Source organism: Aotus nancymaae, unplaced genomic scaffold (assembly GCF_030222135.1).
Source record: "Aotus nancymaae isolate 86718 unplaced genomic scaffold, 86718_ANA_hifiasm-v0.15.2.pri h1tg000002l, whole genome shotgun sequence".
Lineage (NCBI taxonomy): Eukaryota > Metazoa > Chordata > Mammalia > Primates > Aotidae > Aotus > Aotus nancymaae.
In genome coordinates, this window is record NW_026988413.1 from 49,720,268 (window position 1) to 49,733,666 (window position 13,399).

General features: G+C 42.2%; 1 protein-coding gene across 1 annotated transcript in view; it reads left to right on the top strand.

The window, feature by feature from the left end:
* Positions 1-3,787: 3,787 nt before the first annotated feature.
* Positions 3,788-13,399, top strand: part of PNPLA8 (patatin like phospholipase domain containing 8) — a 62,785-nt gene continuing 53,173 nt past the window's right edge. The window contains exon 1 of the mRNA XM_012455722.3: positions 3,788-3,874. The gene's annotated coding sequence lies outside the window, so the exon portion shown is untranslated. The remainder of the gene's footprint in view (positions 3,875-13,399) is intronic.

A 13,399-nucleotide genomic window follows, 5' to 3' on the forward strand; every position in this document is an offset into this window, starting at 1 on the left:
GGACATTTTTTAGAAGGCTTCTTCTGCCTACCATGGTGATTATTTTTCTAGAATTGTTTTCTGGCATATCCCTCCCTTAGGTGATCTGGAGAAATATCTTGTACCAATATGGCTTAATTTATTTTGGTTATAACATTAAGTTTTATTTGAGCAATAAAGACATTAGCAGTTCTTTAAAAAAAATGTGAAACTGACCAGAAAAGAGTGACTATGGATGTAGAAGAAAGAGCTAAAATAGATAAATAAATCAATAAATAGAATGAGCATAGCAAGTAACTGATACAGGAGCAATGTGATGTTTCTTTTACCCAGCTTCCAAAGAATATAGGGTTGAACAATTACTATATTTAGCATTATTTCAAGTACAGATGTTTTCCTGAAGATATTAGTCTGCTATTATACACAAGATAATCTCCAATTTTGCATACTGCTAAATTTGTTTGAAATTTGATATAATTCTCTTTTCTCTCAAAACTGTCCAACATCACAAGAATCATAAATGGGTTTTGTTTTCCATTTTTAACTTATCAAAATAGTAATGTAAATGAAACTAAACATCAATTCAATAATACAGAATTTTAGAGAGTCTACTATATGTTGGATATTATGCTAGATCGAGACAATGCAATTTACCTTACGCTCCTTGACTGTAGGAAACTGGCAGGCATATAAACACATAAATTATAACACTGTGCTGCAAGGGCAATAAGAGAAGTGAGCACAGGTGGAAAGAAATGATTTATTCTATGAGTAGTGAGGTTAGATTTTCCTGGCTGAAGGACAACCAGATCTTTAAGAGGATAAGGTGCAAGGGGAGCTAAGCCAACAGCATGACCAAGGCACTAAGTATGAAAAGGAACAGAGTATCTGGGGAAGTACAGGTATGGCTGGAGGATAGAGAGTGAGAGGTAAGTGGTGAAAGTCAAGGCTAGAGAGCCTATCATTGCATTTGGTTTATTCTGTGAAGATGTAGTGCCAGCAAAAGCTTTTTAATTTGGGAATGCACGATTGGACTTGCACTTTCAAATATTACTGTGGTTGCACAGAAGAGGCTGACTGGGTTAGAGGTTAGTTACAGGCTGGAAAACCAGTTTAGATGATGTTGAAGAGCAAGTATGAAAGCCTAAACTAGAGCAGTGGAAATGCAAATGTGGAGCAGAAGAAAGATTCAAGAAATTCTGCAGTAAAACTCATCAGACTTCATAATTGACGAAAGATATGGTGGTAGACAATGGAGGGAGAGGAAGGGTATGAATGGAGAAACAGGACTTGAGAGTTATTTGAAAATTTCTGACATGGGAGGAAGATCTGGATATTTCATAAAATCTGACTAAATCAGGGGATCAAAGAGCATAAGGGGAGAGGGGATGGTGATGCCCTCTCCTTGACCATACTTACTTAGGCTCCTCTGAGCCCTCTTCTCAACTAGAACTCATCCTTGGGCTCCTGTCTTAGGCCTGCTGAGTCTAGTTTTACCAAGAATGTTGCCAAGTCAGTTTAGAGAGTATCCCCTAGCCTTGATAATTGATCATCCCCACGTATCTTCAGCAAGAATCCTGTAAGTCAGTTTAGCAAGAATATTCCCTACTGTTAATGTCACCTCTTAGTAATTTTCCGTGCACTGACCCCTTAGTCTTCTTGCTGACTATAAATCCTAGCTGTTTCTGTTGTATTAAAACTTGAGGCCAATCTCTCGCCCCCCACAGTGATAGTCTTGGCACCTATTGCAATAGTTCCAAATGTCTTCCTTGCCATTTTAACAAGTGTCAGAATAATTTTTCTTTAGCAACAGGAGAAATCTCTCTCAAAAACTAAATTTTCTTCCACAGGCCTGTAAGCCTTAATTGGTACATACATCTTTTAACTCTCCTGTAGCTAAATAACATGTCTGGCTTATCCACCGTTGGGGTTTACAAGGCATTATGATGCACATAATCCAGACACTGTGTCCCAAGAACATAGCAAGCTGGCTTTCCCTCCTTGATTTAAAAAAACAAAACAAACAAACAAACAAAAAACCTATCAGTCTAACGTCCACTACATTTGACAGGTCACAGAATTCCCTTCCTTAAGGACTTTACAATAATCTGACGGGGGCTAAAGCATACACACCCATGAGTAGTGGGTAAGCCTTGAGGGCACAGTCTAAGTCTTGATAACATTTTGAGGTTGAGAACTAGTTGAACCTGATCTGTTTTCCTGACCTCAATTTAATTGCAAGGTCACTTCAAGAGGGTAAAGAGCTATTGCAAGCAAATTCGCTATTGTAGCATAAAAGCTTTAATTGACAGCATGTATTAGAATGGGCAAGGCTGTGGTCTAATGATACTTTAAAAAAACAGACACAAGGCCAGGTGCTGTGGCTCACGCCTGTAATCCCAGCACTTTGGGAGACCAAGGCAGGCAGATCACGAGGTCAGGAGTTAAAGAGCAGCCTGGCCAACATAGTGAAACCCCATCTTTACTACAAATACAAAAAATTAGCCGGGTGTGGTGGCGAGTGCCTGTAATCCCAGCTACTTGGGAGGCTGAGGCAGTAAAATCGCTTGAATCAGGGAGGCGGAGGTTGCAGTGAGCGGAGATCACACCACTTCACTCCAGCAATGGCGACAGTGACACACTCTATCTCAAAAAAAAAAAAAAAAAAGACACAAATATGAATGTCATATAATTGTCATGTGTTGCGAAATTTTTTTTTTTACCATGTTGGGCAGGCTGGTCTTTAACTCCCGACCTCAGGTGATCCGCCCACCTTGGCCTCCAAAGTGCTTGGGTTACAGGCGTGAGCCACCATGCCTGGCCGCAAAAAAAAACCTTTTTTTTCACCATGTTGGGCAGGCTGGTCTTTAACTCCCGACCTCAGGTGATCCGCCCACCTTGGCCTCCAAAGTGCTTGGGTTACAGGCGTGAGCCACCATGCCTGGCCGCAAAAAAAAACCTTTTTTTTAACCTTTGAAAAATGTGAAAGTCATTCTTAGCTCCCAGCTATAGCTGAACGCGGTGGGCCGGATTTGCCTTGAGGGCTGTAGTTTGCCTCTGTGATACACAGAAAACGCCAGAATTTTTAAAAGATGTGTTGGCCGGGCGCGGTGGCTCACGCTTAGAATCTCAGCACTTTGGGAAGCCGAGGTGCGCGGATCACCTGAGGTACGGAGTTCGAGATCAGCCTGGCCAAAATGGTGAAATCCCATCTCTTAAAAAAAAAAAAGAAAAAAAATTGTGTTAAGTGTGGGACCATCTGCGGTTTACGCTAACTTCCAATACAGTAATATATGCCAAATCGCTTTTGAGTGGCATTTAGTCTGGGTGGCCATGCCCAGAAATGGATATAAAGAAATGGATATAACGCGGACAGGGGCTTCAGGGATGTGGAGAGGGAGGCTTACCCCTGTTGAAAGGGGATCGCAGCCCGCAAACAAGCAAGCCAGGACTCTGTTCTGAGGTCCCGGCCACGAAGACAAAATAAAGTGCCACCACTTACACACCCGAGCAACGCAACCAAAGCACAGGTCGCCCCACCGGCAAGCCACGCCTCGCGCATCACGCACGCACGTACGTCTGTTGCAGCTCCCAGCCTTGCGCTCCGTCATGCTCTATTGCGCATGCCTTGGGGTGGGGAAGCAACGGAGATTGACAGGCAGGCAGAGGCCTGAACGAGGCGGGAAAACCTCTCCCGGCCCCTCGGGTAGACCCAAACGGCGAGTGCGTAACTTCCGCTGGGGGCGGAACGGGGCGGGCTGAGTAGGTGGTGACCCGGCAGCTGCGCGAGTGTTTGTGTTGAAAGCTCAGCTGATGCAGGGCGGCCGGAGTGGACGTCAATGCCGGGAACAAGCGAGTCGCCGCTGCCGCCCTAGTGACTGCGGCCTACATCTCGGTAAGTGGCCGTGAGGGGACAGGGGCGGGACGATAGGAGGCGGGCTGATCGTTCTGGACCCTTGTTCGGCGCCCCGGGTCTTCCTCTCTCTTCCGAGGGCACTTCCAGAGCGAGAGGGTGGGGAGACGCCAGCCTTTGGGGCGGACCTGGCGCTGGAAGGAGCCCTCCGGTCCTGGAGCTCATTGCTGCGCGACGCCCTCCGCCCCTATGGGCTTTGCTGCCCCAGAAGCACAAACTGTTTTTGGTTTCGCCGGTCCCACCCTGTTCCTCCTGTCCCATCGGCACGACTCCCTCCCCAGTTTCCTAGTGTCTGCCTTCCCCTGGACTTTAGTGTTCTCCAGTAGTTAACTGGTCACTCTCGGGAGGGTTTCCCTACTCTACATCATTCTCGACTGTCAGTGTACACCTAGTGATGCTACCGCCTGATATTTTTTGTTAGCGATCTCCTTCTAACCCCATCAGCGTTTGATTCGATCCCTGACCACTGTTGCTTAAGTGGATTCAGTGTATGAATCACTGTATTGCAGTGCTTCCTCTCCCTGTGTCATTTCTATCATTATGCTGGAAGAAACCTGCTTTCCACGCTTAATACAATGGTAACTTTAAAATGGTGACTCATAGAAAAAACTTAGGAGAGTTGTGACATAAGGGACTATCATATATTCCTGTTTAAAATACTGTTTTCATTTCCAGTAGCAGTTGTATCCTTGTTCTGTAATCCTAATTGCTGAGAGTTCAAAAATGACAAATGTTTCAGTGTATTAAGAAAATGCTGTTAAACAGTGAAATATTAAGAATTGAAAGCTTGGCCGTCGTGGTGGCTCACGCCTGTAATCCAAGCACTTTGGAGGCCAAGGCGGGCGGATCACCTGAGGTCGGGAGTTCAAGACCAGCCTGACCAACATGGTGAAACCCGGTCTTTATTTAAAAAAAAAAAAAAAAAAAAGAACTGAAAGCTTATGCCTTGTATGAGGCAATTGTATCAAGCGCATTATAACTATTTTGTTAAACTGCTTATGCAAATTAGTTGTACTTTCAATATAAGAACTTTTTTTTTTTTTAGTAATTTTGTCATCAACTTTTTCTTACTATTGACCTCGTTTTTCTATTTCTATATCGGGCCTAAGTAAAAATCTTGTAAACGTCCTTTTAATGGGTGATGTTGAATGAAAGGGTCAGTTTCACTAACCACTTGTTTAACATGCAGAGTTGATACAGGAACAGCCTGTACTTTGAGTTGTTTTTTTGAACCCCAGTTGGATAGAGGGATTGTACTGAAGCTGCATATTGCTTCACTCGTGGAATATATATTTGTAAAAAGGTTGGAGTTAGAACGCTTAGCCGTAGACACTCTTCTGTCCTTTCCTTTATGGTGGTGGTTGTTGACGGAGTCTCTCTGTCGCGCAGGCTGAAGTGTCCTGGCGCGATCTCAACTCACTGCAACCTCCGCCCTCCCAGGTTCAGAGGATTCTCGTGCCACAGCCGGCTAATTTTTTAAAGGAGAGACGGGATTCGCCGTGTTGGCCAGGCTGGTCTCAAAGTCCTGCCTCAGGTGATCCGCCTCCGCCTCCCAAAGTGGTGGGATGACAGGTGTGAGCCACCACGCCAGGCCAGTCATTTCTTAGTTCACATCTTTCTCTGAAGTACTTATGTATTTTATTCTTTCATTATCCGTTACTTAAAAAAAATTGCTCCTGTATTGGTTTCCAGTGTCCTGATTTTTTCCGGGTGTCTTTTCTCCTGTTTTGTTTGCTTTAGAATCTTTTCTTCCTCTTCCTAACTCTGTGTGACTCTCAAGGCTCTACCCATGTTTCGCTCTCTAAACCAGTTTCATATTTGAAACCCAAGTATACTTTAATAGACATGTGAATATCTTGAAATGTTATGGAAACTATAGTTTGTATTGCAAATACACATTTTTCAAGGAAGAAGAGCTTTTCTCAGGTTCTCTGATCCCAAAATACTTATGTGTTATTACTATAAATTATCATCTGGTAAATCCATCTAATGTTGTGGTTTCAGCTGCCACTATGCTGGTAACTCCACACATAAATCCAGAGTCTGTGTACATTTCCATTTGAATGTCCCACTGTTACTTCATCCTATAGATCCAAAAGAAAATGTGTTTTTCCTCTCATATTAAATGAGACTACTTCACAGTTTTCTCATATTCACAAATGGCATTCTCCATGTTTTTCAGATTTAAAACTTTATAGCTCTCTTGACGCTTCCCTCGTTACCCCATTCTTGGCTATTAAGTCCTGTGTTTTGTTGTTCTCTCTTTTTTCCCTTACTTTCAAAGTGCTCAGAGTAACCCTCTTTCTTCCCCACACTAGTACTTGCAGGCTGAGTTGTCAGAGCCCCACGTCGGAAAGTGGTCAGCTTGGGGTAGTAGGGCAGTAAGAAAAATTTACCGACAACAGTATAGGTATGAAAAGGAAAGTTTTATTAGATAGAGCACTGCAGAAGAGTGCAGCGAGGCGCCTCAGCAAGAGAGGACAGTGCACCGCAGTGGATTATTTCTTAGCTGTAGACGCCTTCCTGTCCTGCCTTTTTTGTTGTTGTTGTCTCTGTTGCCCTGGCTGGAGTGCCCTGGTGTGATCTCAACTCATTGCAACCTTCACCTCCCAGGTTCAAACGATTCTCGTGCCTCACCCTCCAGAGTAGCTAGGATTACAGGTGTGTGCAACCACACCCGGCTAATTTTATTTTGGACCTTAAAGCAGGAGCTTGTGGGTAACTTGGACCATATTGGCCACGTAGGTCATGATCAGTGATTACATTTGTAGACATTTTGATGCTTTGATATCAGCAAAGGTTGCACAGTTAGTTTCGACATGCATACATTCTCGACATGTATAGAAATTCTAGTTACTTATAAATTTTTGGGAATGAATCCTGGTATCAGATGCCTGTTTTAGCTAATAGAGAAGTCTAATTATTTCTAAATTCCTCAGAGAAGGAGTTTTGCCTCTGGATGGTCTGCTTGATGGCCACCGGGTGATCTTTGCTCCCCTCAGTACTATTACCTTCAGACTCTTGTCACCCTTTTGCCTGCGTTATAGCAATAATTAAGTGACATGCTCTGTAAATTCATCCTTTCCATCCTTAGCTGGGCCTCCACCTAACACTTCCCTTAATTCCTCTAGTTAAAATTCCATTCCCTTCTCTAGTGGTTGGTCCAAGCCTCTTCATTTTATTTGTACCACCACTGTATTTATACTGCCTCTATTGCTCTTTTTTCAGTTGATGATAGCATGTCACTTCACATTCTTCTTCCTATGTTTTTGCGATCTAACTTCTGACTGAATGTACTCTCAAAACACCTACCTTACATTTACTAGTGTTGTGATTTGGGAGCAATTAAACTTAATGATTTTGTTGGACATCTTTGTGTTTTGTAATTTTTGCTTGGTAGTTCTTGTTTCGGAGAAAAGTATATTAAATCTCTCATGATTATGAAATTGTCTAGTAATAGTTCCCATATTTTGGCCTTTTGTACTATAATTTAATGCCAAGTTGATAGGTGGTTTAATAAATGTGTCATATTGGAAAGAAATAATGCAAAGTTCTTATAGTCTAGTCTTCATTTTCTGCCTGAATCTTGGATCTGTGACCCCAAAATATCTGAAACAGGTCTCAGTGAATTAGAAAATGTTGTTGAGTTTAAGGACGCACTGGTGACACCACCTCAGGAGGTCCTGCTGACATGTGTCCGAGGTGGTCGGATCCCACTTGCCTCTATACATTTTAGTGAGACAATGCATCAATCAGTTACACTGGTTTGATCTGAAAGGGCAGGACAACTCAAACGCAGGGGGCTTCCAGGTTTCTGATTGGCAGTTGGTTGAAAGAGTTACTATCACTGGACGTGGTGGCTTACGCCTGTAAATCCCAGCACTTTGGAAGACTGAGGCGGGTGGATCACCTGAGGTTGGGAGTTGGAGACCAGCCTGACCAACACAGAGAAACCCCATGTCTACTAAAAACACAAAATTAGCCAGGCGTTGGGGCGCATGCCTGTAATCCCATCTACTCGGGTGGCTGAGCTTGAACCCGGGACGGGGGCGGGCAGAGGTTGCAGTGAGCCAAATCACGCCACTGCACTCCATACAGTCTGGAGGACAGAATAAGACTCCCTCTAAAAAAAAAAATAATAATAAAGTTACTATCAGTGGAAAGGAATGTCTGGGTTACCTTAAGGAGGTGTGGACACCAAGGTTTTATAATGCAGATGAAGCCTCGAGGTCACAGGCTTCAGAGAGAGTAGATTGTAAATGTTTCTTTTTTTTACTTTTTTTTTGTTTTTGAGAAGGTGTCTTGTCTCACTCTGTCACCAGGCTGGAGTGCAGTGGCGAGGTCTCAGCTCACTGCAACCTCCAACTCCCTGATTCAAGCGATTCTCCTGTCTCAGCCTCTGGAGTAGCTGGGATTAAAGGTACACGCCACCACATCCAGCTAGTTTACATATTTTTAGTAGAGACAGGGTTTCACTATGTTGGCCAGGCTGGGCTGGAACTCCTGACCTTGCAATCCACCAGCCTCTTTCAAATTGCTGGGATTACAGGCGCCAGCCCTGTAAATGTTTCTTATCAGACTGAAGACCTATGTTGATGTTAATGCTGGAGGGGTATAATGAGGCACATCCCATCTCCTTTTCCATCATAGCCTGAACTAGATTTTCATATTAACTCTGGAATGCCCTTGGCCAAGAGGAGGGGTCCATTCAGATGTCTAGGAGGACCTTAGAATTTTGTTTTTGGTTTGGTCCATCTTTATCATTCTTTTTTCCCCCTACTTTTTCTTAACCACCTTTTAATTCTTGATGTTCCAAAGCTCATATTTGCTCCAAATTGTTGGTTGTTTTTTTCTCTCTGACTAGAATCCTTTTTTTCCAGATTCTCTTAATAATTTGCTTCCTCACTTCATTCAGGTCTCCAGTAAAATGTCAGCTTAGTTCTGATCACACCATGCAATAGTACTCTCTGTGCCTTCTTCCCCTCCCCCCTGCTTTATTTTAATTCATGGTATTTCTCAGCCTGACTTTATACATTACGTTCATTATTTGTTTTATTTCTCAATAGATTGTCTTAGATGTAGACCTCCACGGTCTACATGATTACCTGAGGTTTAATAAGTAAATGGATTATTCCTTTGTTATTGTGTAGTGTCTCCTTTTTATCCTTAATAAATGCCTTTCCCTTATGTTTACCTTCAAAGGCTTTTTACTTTCTGATGGTTAGTTTAGGTCTGGTATAACGTTTTTCCCAGTTCTGTCTTTTCAGCCTTTCTTTTTCATCTTGGTGTAGGTGTGTTTGTAGCTAGCATATAGCTGGAGTTTTTATTTCTAAGATTTTGCTCTCCCTGTTTATTCTTGGTACAATTCTCTTTTTGACTCTATTTTTGTTCCTTCTGTTTCATCTTTGAACATTTTAGACCTACTTAATTTTTTTCTATTTCTAAATCTTAGTTACACATTTTTTTCTGGCTATATTTGCTGATTCTCTCTGGAGGTGCTGGTACATTTCTTTGCTTATTTTGTAACTTCAGCAACTTCATTTTTGGTGGTGGTTGCTTGGTGTGGGATCCCATTGCCCATAGGGTATCTGTACCTTGAGGACAGTATGACTGCAGATCCAGGCCTGTGGTTCCTTTTAAACCTGGAGATGTTTTGCTGTTGACTTTGAGCATGGATTTACTGTTTTTGTTTTTGTTTTTTTTTTGAGACGGAGTTTCACTTTTGTTACCCAGGCTGGAGTGCAATGGCGCGATCTCGGCTCACCGCAACCTCCGCCTCCTGGATTCAGGCAATTCTCCTGCCCCAGGCTCCTGAGTAGCTGGGACTACAGGCGGGATTTACTGTTTTATAAAATTATTTTTTATTTTTTAAATTGCCAGATAAAGGCATATGTATTTACAGTTTACAACATGATGTTTTTAAGTATATTTTCATTGTGGACTGAGTAAATCTAACATATGCATTACCTCACACAGTTTTTTTTCTGGTTTAATTTTGCAGTCTCTTGGTATTCTTCAAGTTGAGCATGGATTTTAAAAAAATGATAGATAATATTTGTACATATTTGTAGGGTAGATGTCATATGTTGATACATGCATACAATGTGTAATGGTCAAATCAGGTTATTTAGGACATGCATCACCTTGAACATTTATTGTTTCTTGGGAACATTTTAAAATCTAGCTATTTTGAAATAACACAATATTTTATTATTACCTATAGTCACCCTACTATACTATTTAAACACTAGAACTCATTACTTCTAACTGTATGTTTGCACCCATTAACCAACCTCTCTTATCCCCTCCTTTCCAGCCCCCAACTTGCCCTCACACATACTGTTTCTGCCCTCTGGTAACTATCATTCTACTCTTTATCTCCATGAGATCCAATTTTTAGCTCCCACATATGAGTGAAAACAGAGCATGGCTTTTTTTCCACAAGTATTTTATATTAAGTATTTCCATGTCATTGGGGCTGCGGCGCTTTTATGTTAACTTGGTTTATGTTTTTTTTTTTTTTTGAGATGGAGTCTTGCTCTGTCACTCAGGCTGGAGTGCAATGGCACGATCTCGGCTCACCACAACTTACACCTCACGGGCTCAAGCAGTTCTCCTGCCTCAGCTTCCTGAGTAGCTGGGATGACAGGCACCTGCCACCATGCATGGCTGATTTTTTTGTATTTTTAGTAGAGACGGGGTTTCACCATATTGGCCAGGCTGGTCTCCAACTCCAGACTTCATGATCCTCCTGCCTCAGCCTCCCAAAGTGCTGGGATTACAGACATGAGCCACTGCACCCAGCCCGGTTTATCTTAATGACTGCAAGTTGCAAGGAGTTCAGAAGAGCTTGGTGGGGATTAAGGGAAAAATTTCCCGTTCCACCTCTGCCGGTTCGCTGAAAATCAGCTGACAGAAACAGATTGCTAAGAGAAATGGCATACAAATTTATTAATGTTCACAGGTGAGAATCATAATGATTACTTAAATATCCCATTGGGGACCACATAATTATATAGCTTTTTTCAGAGGGGAGGGAAAGATGAGGAACGGAGGTAATTCTGTTGAGCAGCAATAACTGATTACTAGGGAGAAGGAATAGATGGGGGGTTAGAAGGACAGAAATGAACTTGTATTCTTCTTGGAAACTGGATGAGCCTGAGAGACGTTATTTTGTGAAAGTGTCCTTTGGGTATGGTTACATTCTTCAGTCTTCTTTTCTGCAGCAGATAATAAAATTGTTCTCCCTCCTCCCTGAGGGGGGAAAACAATTGTTCTCCTTGGGGAATCTGTCTGGTCTTTTTGTAGATAGGGGAAAGTCTCTTCTAGCATCTGTTGATCTCTGATGGGCCTCTAATTCAAAATACTTATACCAGGGAGCCATATTTTGGGGTAGAATTCCCTGGGCTCCTTCAGCCTGGAAGACAAGATAGGCTTTGCTAAATTTGCACGCGCAATTTAGAAGGAAGGATTTTAGTTCAGGCTGTTATCTTCTGGACAATTGGACTAGATTCTCGGTTCCATCTTTCTCAGCATCATCTACGTCTCTCTCAATCTCTCTAGGTCCTGCAGTAAAGCTAGACCACATGTAATCTCTGCATACGCTATCTGTGCTTTCTTACATGCTTTCTTGTGTTTGCTTGTGTGTGTGTGTGGTTTTGTTTTAGAGATGGAGTCTCTGTGGCTCACTGCAGCCTCAGACTCCTGGGCTCAAGTAATCCTCCTGCATAGCTAGGATGCAGGCATGCACCACCATGCCCAGCTAATTTGTTTTTTCTTTTTTAGAGACAAAGTTTTACCATTTATCTGGCCTGGTCTCAAACTCCTGGCTGTGTTTGTTTTGTTTACCATTATTTGGAATTCTCTCTTTTCCTTCTCATCTTTACACATGATGAATTCCTTTTTAACTTTACCCAGTTTTTAACCTCTTTTATTTTCTTTGTTTCTTTTCTTTTTTTCTTTTTTCTTTTTTTTTTAACTTCTCTGGATTTTGTCTCACTTTGTCTTTCATTCACATGGTACCTTCTGTTACAGTGCTTTAAATATTTTGCTTTTTCTAGTTACAAAATAAAACCTTATTATAAATAATTCAGACAGTAGAAAAGTAAAAACCATTCTCCTCATTCTCTTTTGGTCCCATACCTTAGTTCTTAAGAATAAACAAACAGTTCTTATCCTTTAAGAATCAATTAGTGTATATATATGTGTGTCCGTAAGATTTCAACTGTATATGTAGATTTTCATTTTTTAATTTTTTAATATGTGTGTGTGTATGTTTATGTGTGTATGGCATATATAGAACTGCAGATTTTTTGTTTTTGTTTTTGTTTTTTGTTTTTTTTTAGATGGAGTTTTGCTCTTGTTACCCAGGCTGGAGTGCAATGGCGCGATCTCGGCTCACCGTAACCTCCGCCTCCTGGGTTCAGGCAATTCTCCTGCCTCAGCTTCCTGAGTAGCTGGGATTACAGGCACGCGCCACCATGCCCAGCTAATTTTTTGTATTTTTAGTAGAGACGGGGTTTCACCATGTTGACCAGGATGGTCTTGATCTCTTGACCTCGTGATCCACCCGCCTCGGCCTCCCAAAGTGCTGGGATTACAGGCGTGAGCCACCGCGCCCGGCCTGCAGATTTTTTTTTTAAGATTTTTTTTAGAACAGTTTTTAGGTTCACTGGAAAATTGAGAGGAAGGTACAGACATTTCCGTATACCACCTACCCCTACACATGCATAGCCACCTCCATTATCAACATCATCCACCAGAGTGGAAGAGTTGTTATAATTGTTGAGCCTACATTCACACACAATCAGCCAAGTTCATAGTGTACATTTGGGTTCATTCCTGGTGTTGTACATTCTGTGGTTTTGAACAAATGTATAATTATATATATCCATCATTATGATACTCTACAGAGTATTTTTACTGCCCTAAAAATCCTCTGTGCCCTACCTACTTATTCCTTCTACCTTCTGTTTTTGGTAATCACTGATTTTTCTGTCTTCATAGTTTTGCCTTTCTAGAATGTTATACAGCTAGAATCATACTTCTGTGGTCTGAATATTTGTTCCTGTCGAAGCTCATGTGGAAATCATAACTGCGAAGGTGATGGTAGTTAGAGGTAGGTCTTTAGGAGGTGATTAGGTCATGAGAGTGTAGCCCTTATGAATGGGATTAGTGCCCTTCTAAAAGACACCCCAGAGAGCTCGTTATTCCCTTCTACCATGTGAGGACACAGTAAGAAGACAGCCATCTGTGAACCAGGAAGTGGGCCTTTAGCAGATACCAAATCTGCTAATACTGATCTTGGACTTCCCAGTCTCCAGAACTATGAGAAATAAATTTCTATTGTTTATAAGCTACCCAAGCCAGGCGTGTATACCTATAGTCCCAGCTACTTGGGAGGCTGAGGCAGGTGGATTGTGTGAGCCTAGGAGTTCGAGGTAGTAGTGAGCCATGATTATGCCACGGCACTCCAGCCTGGGTAACAGAGTGTGACCCTGTCTATAA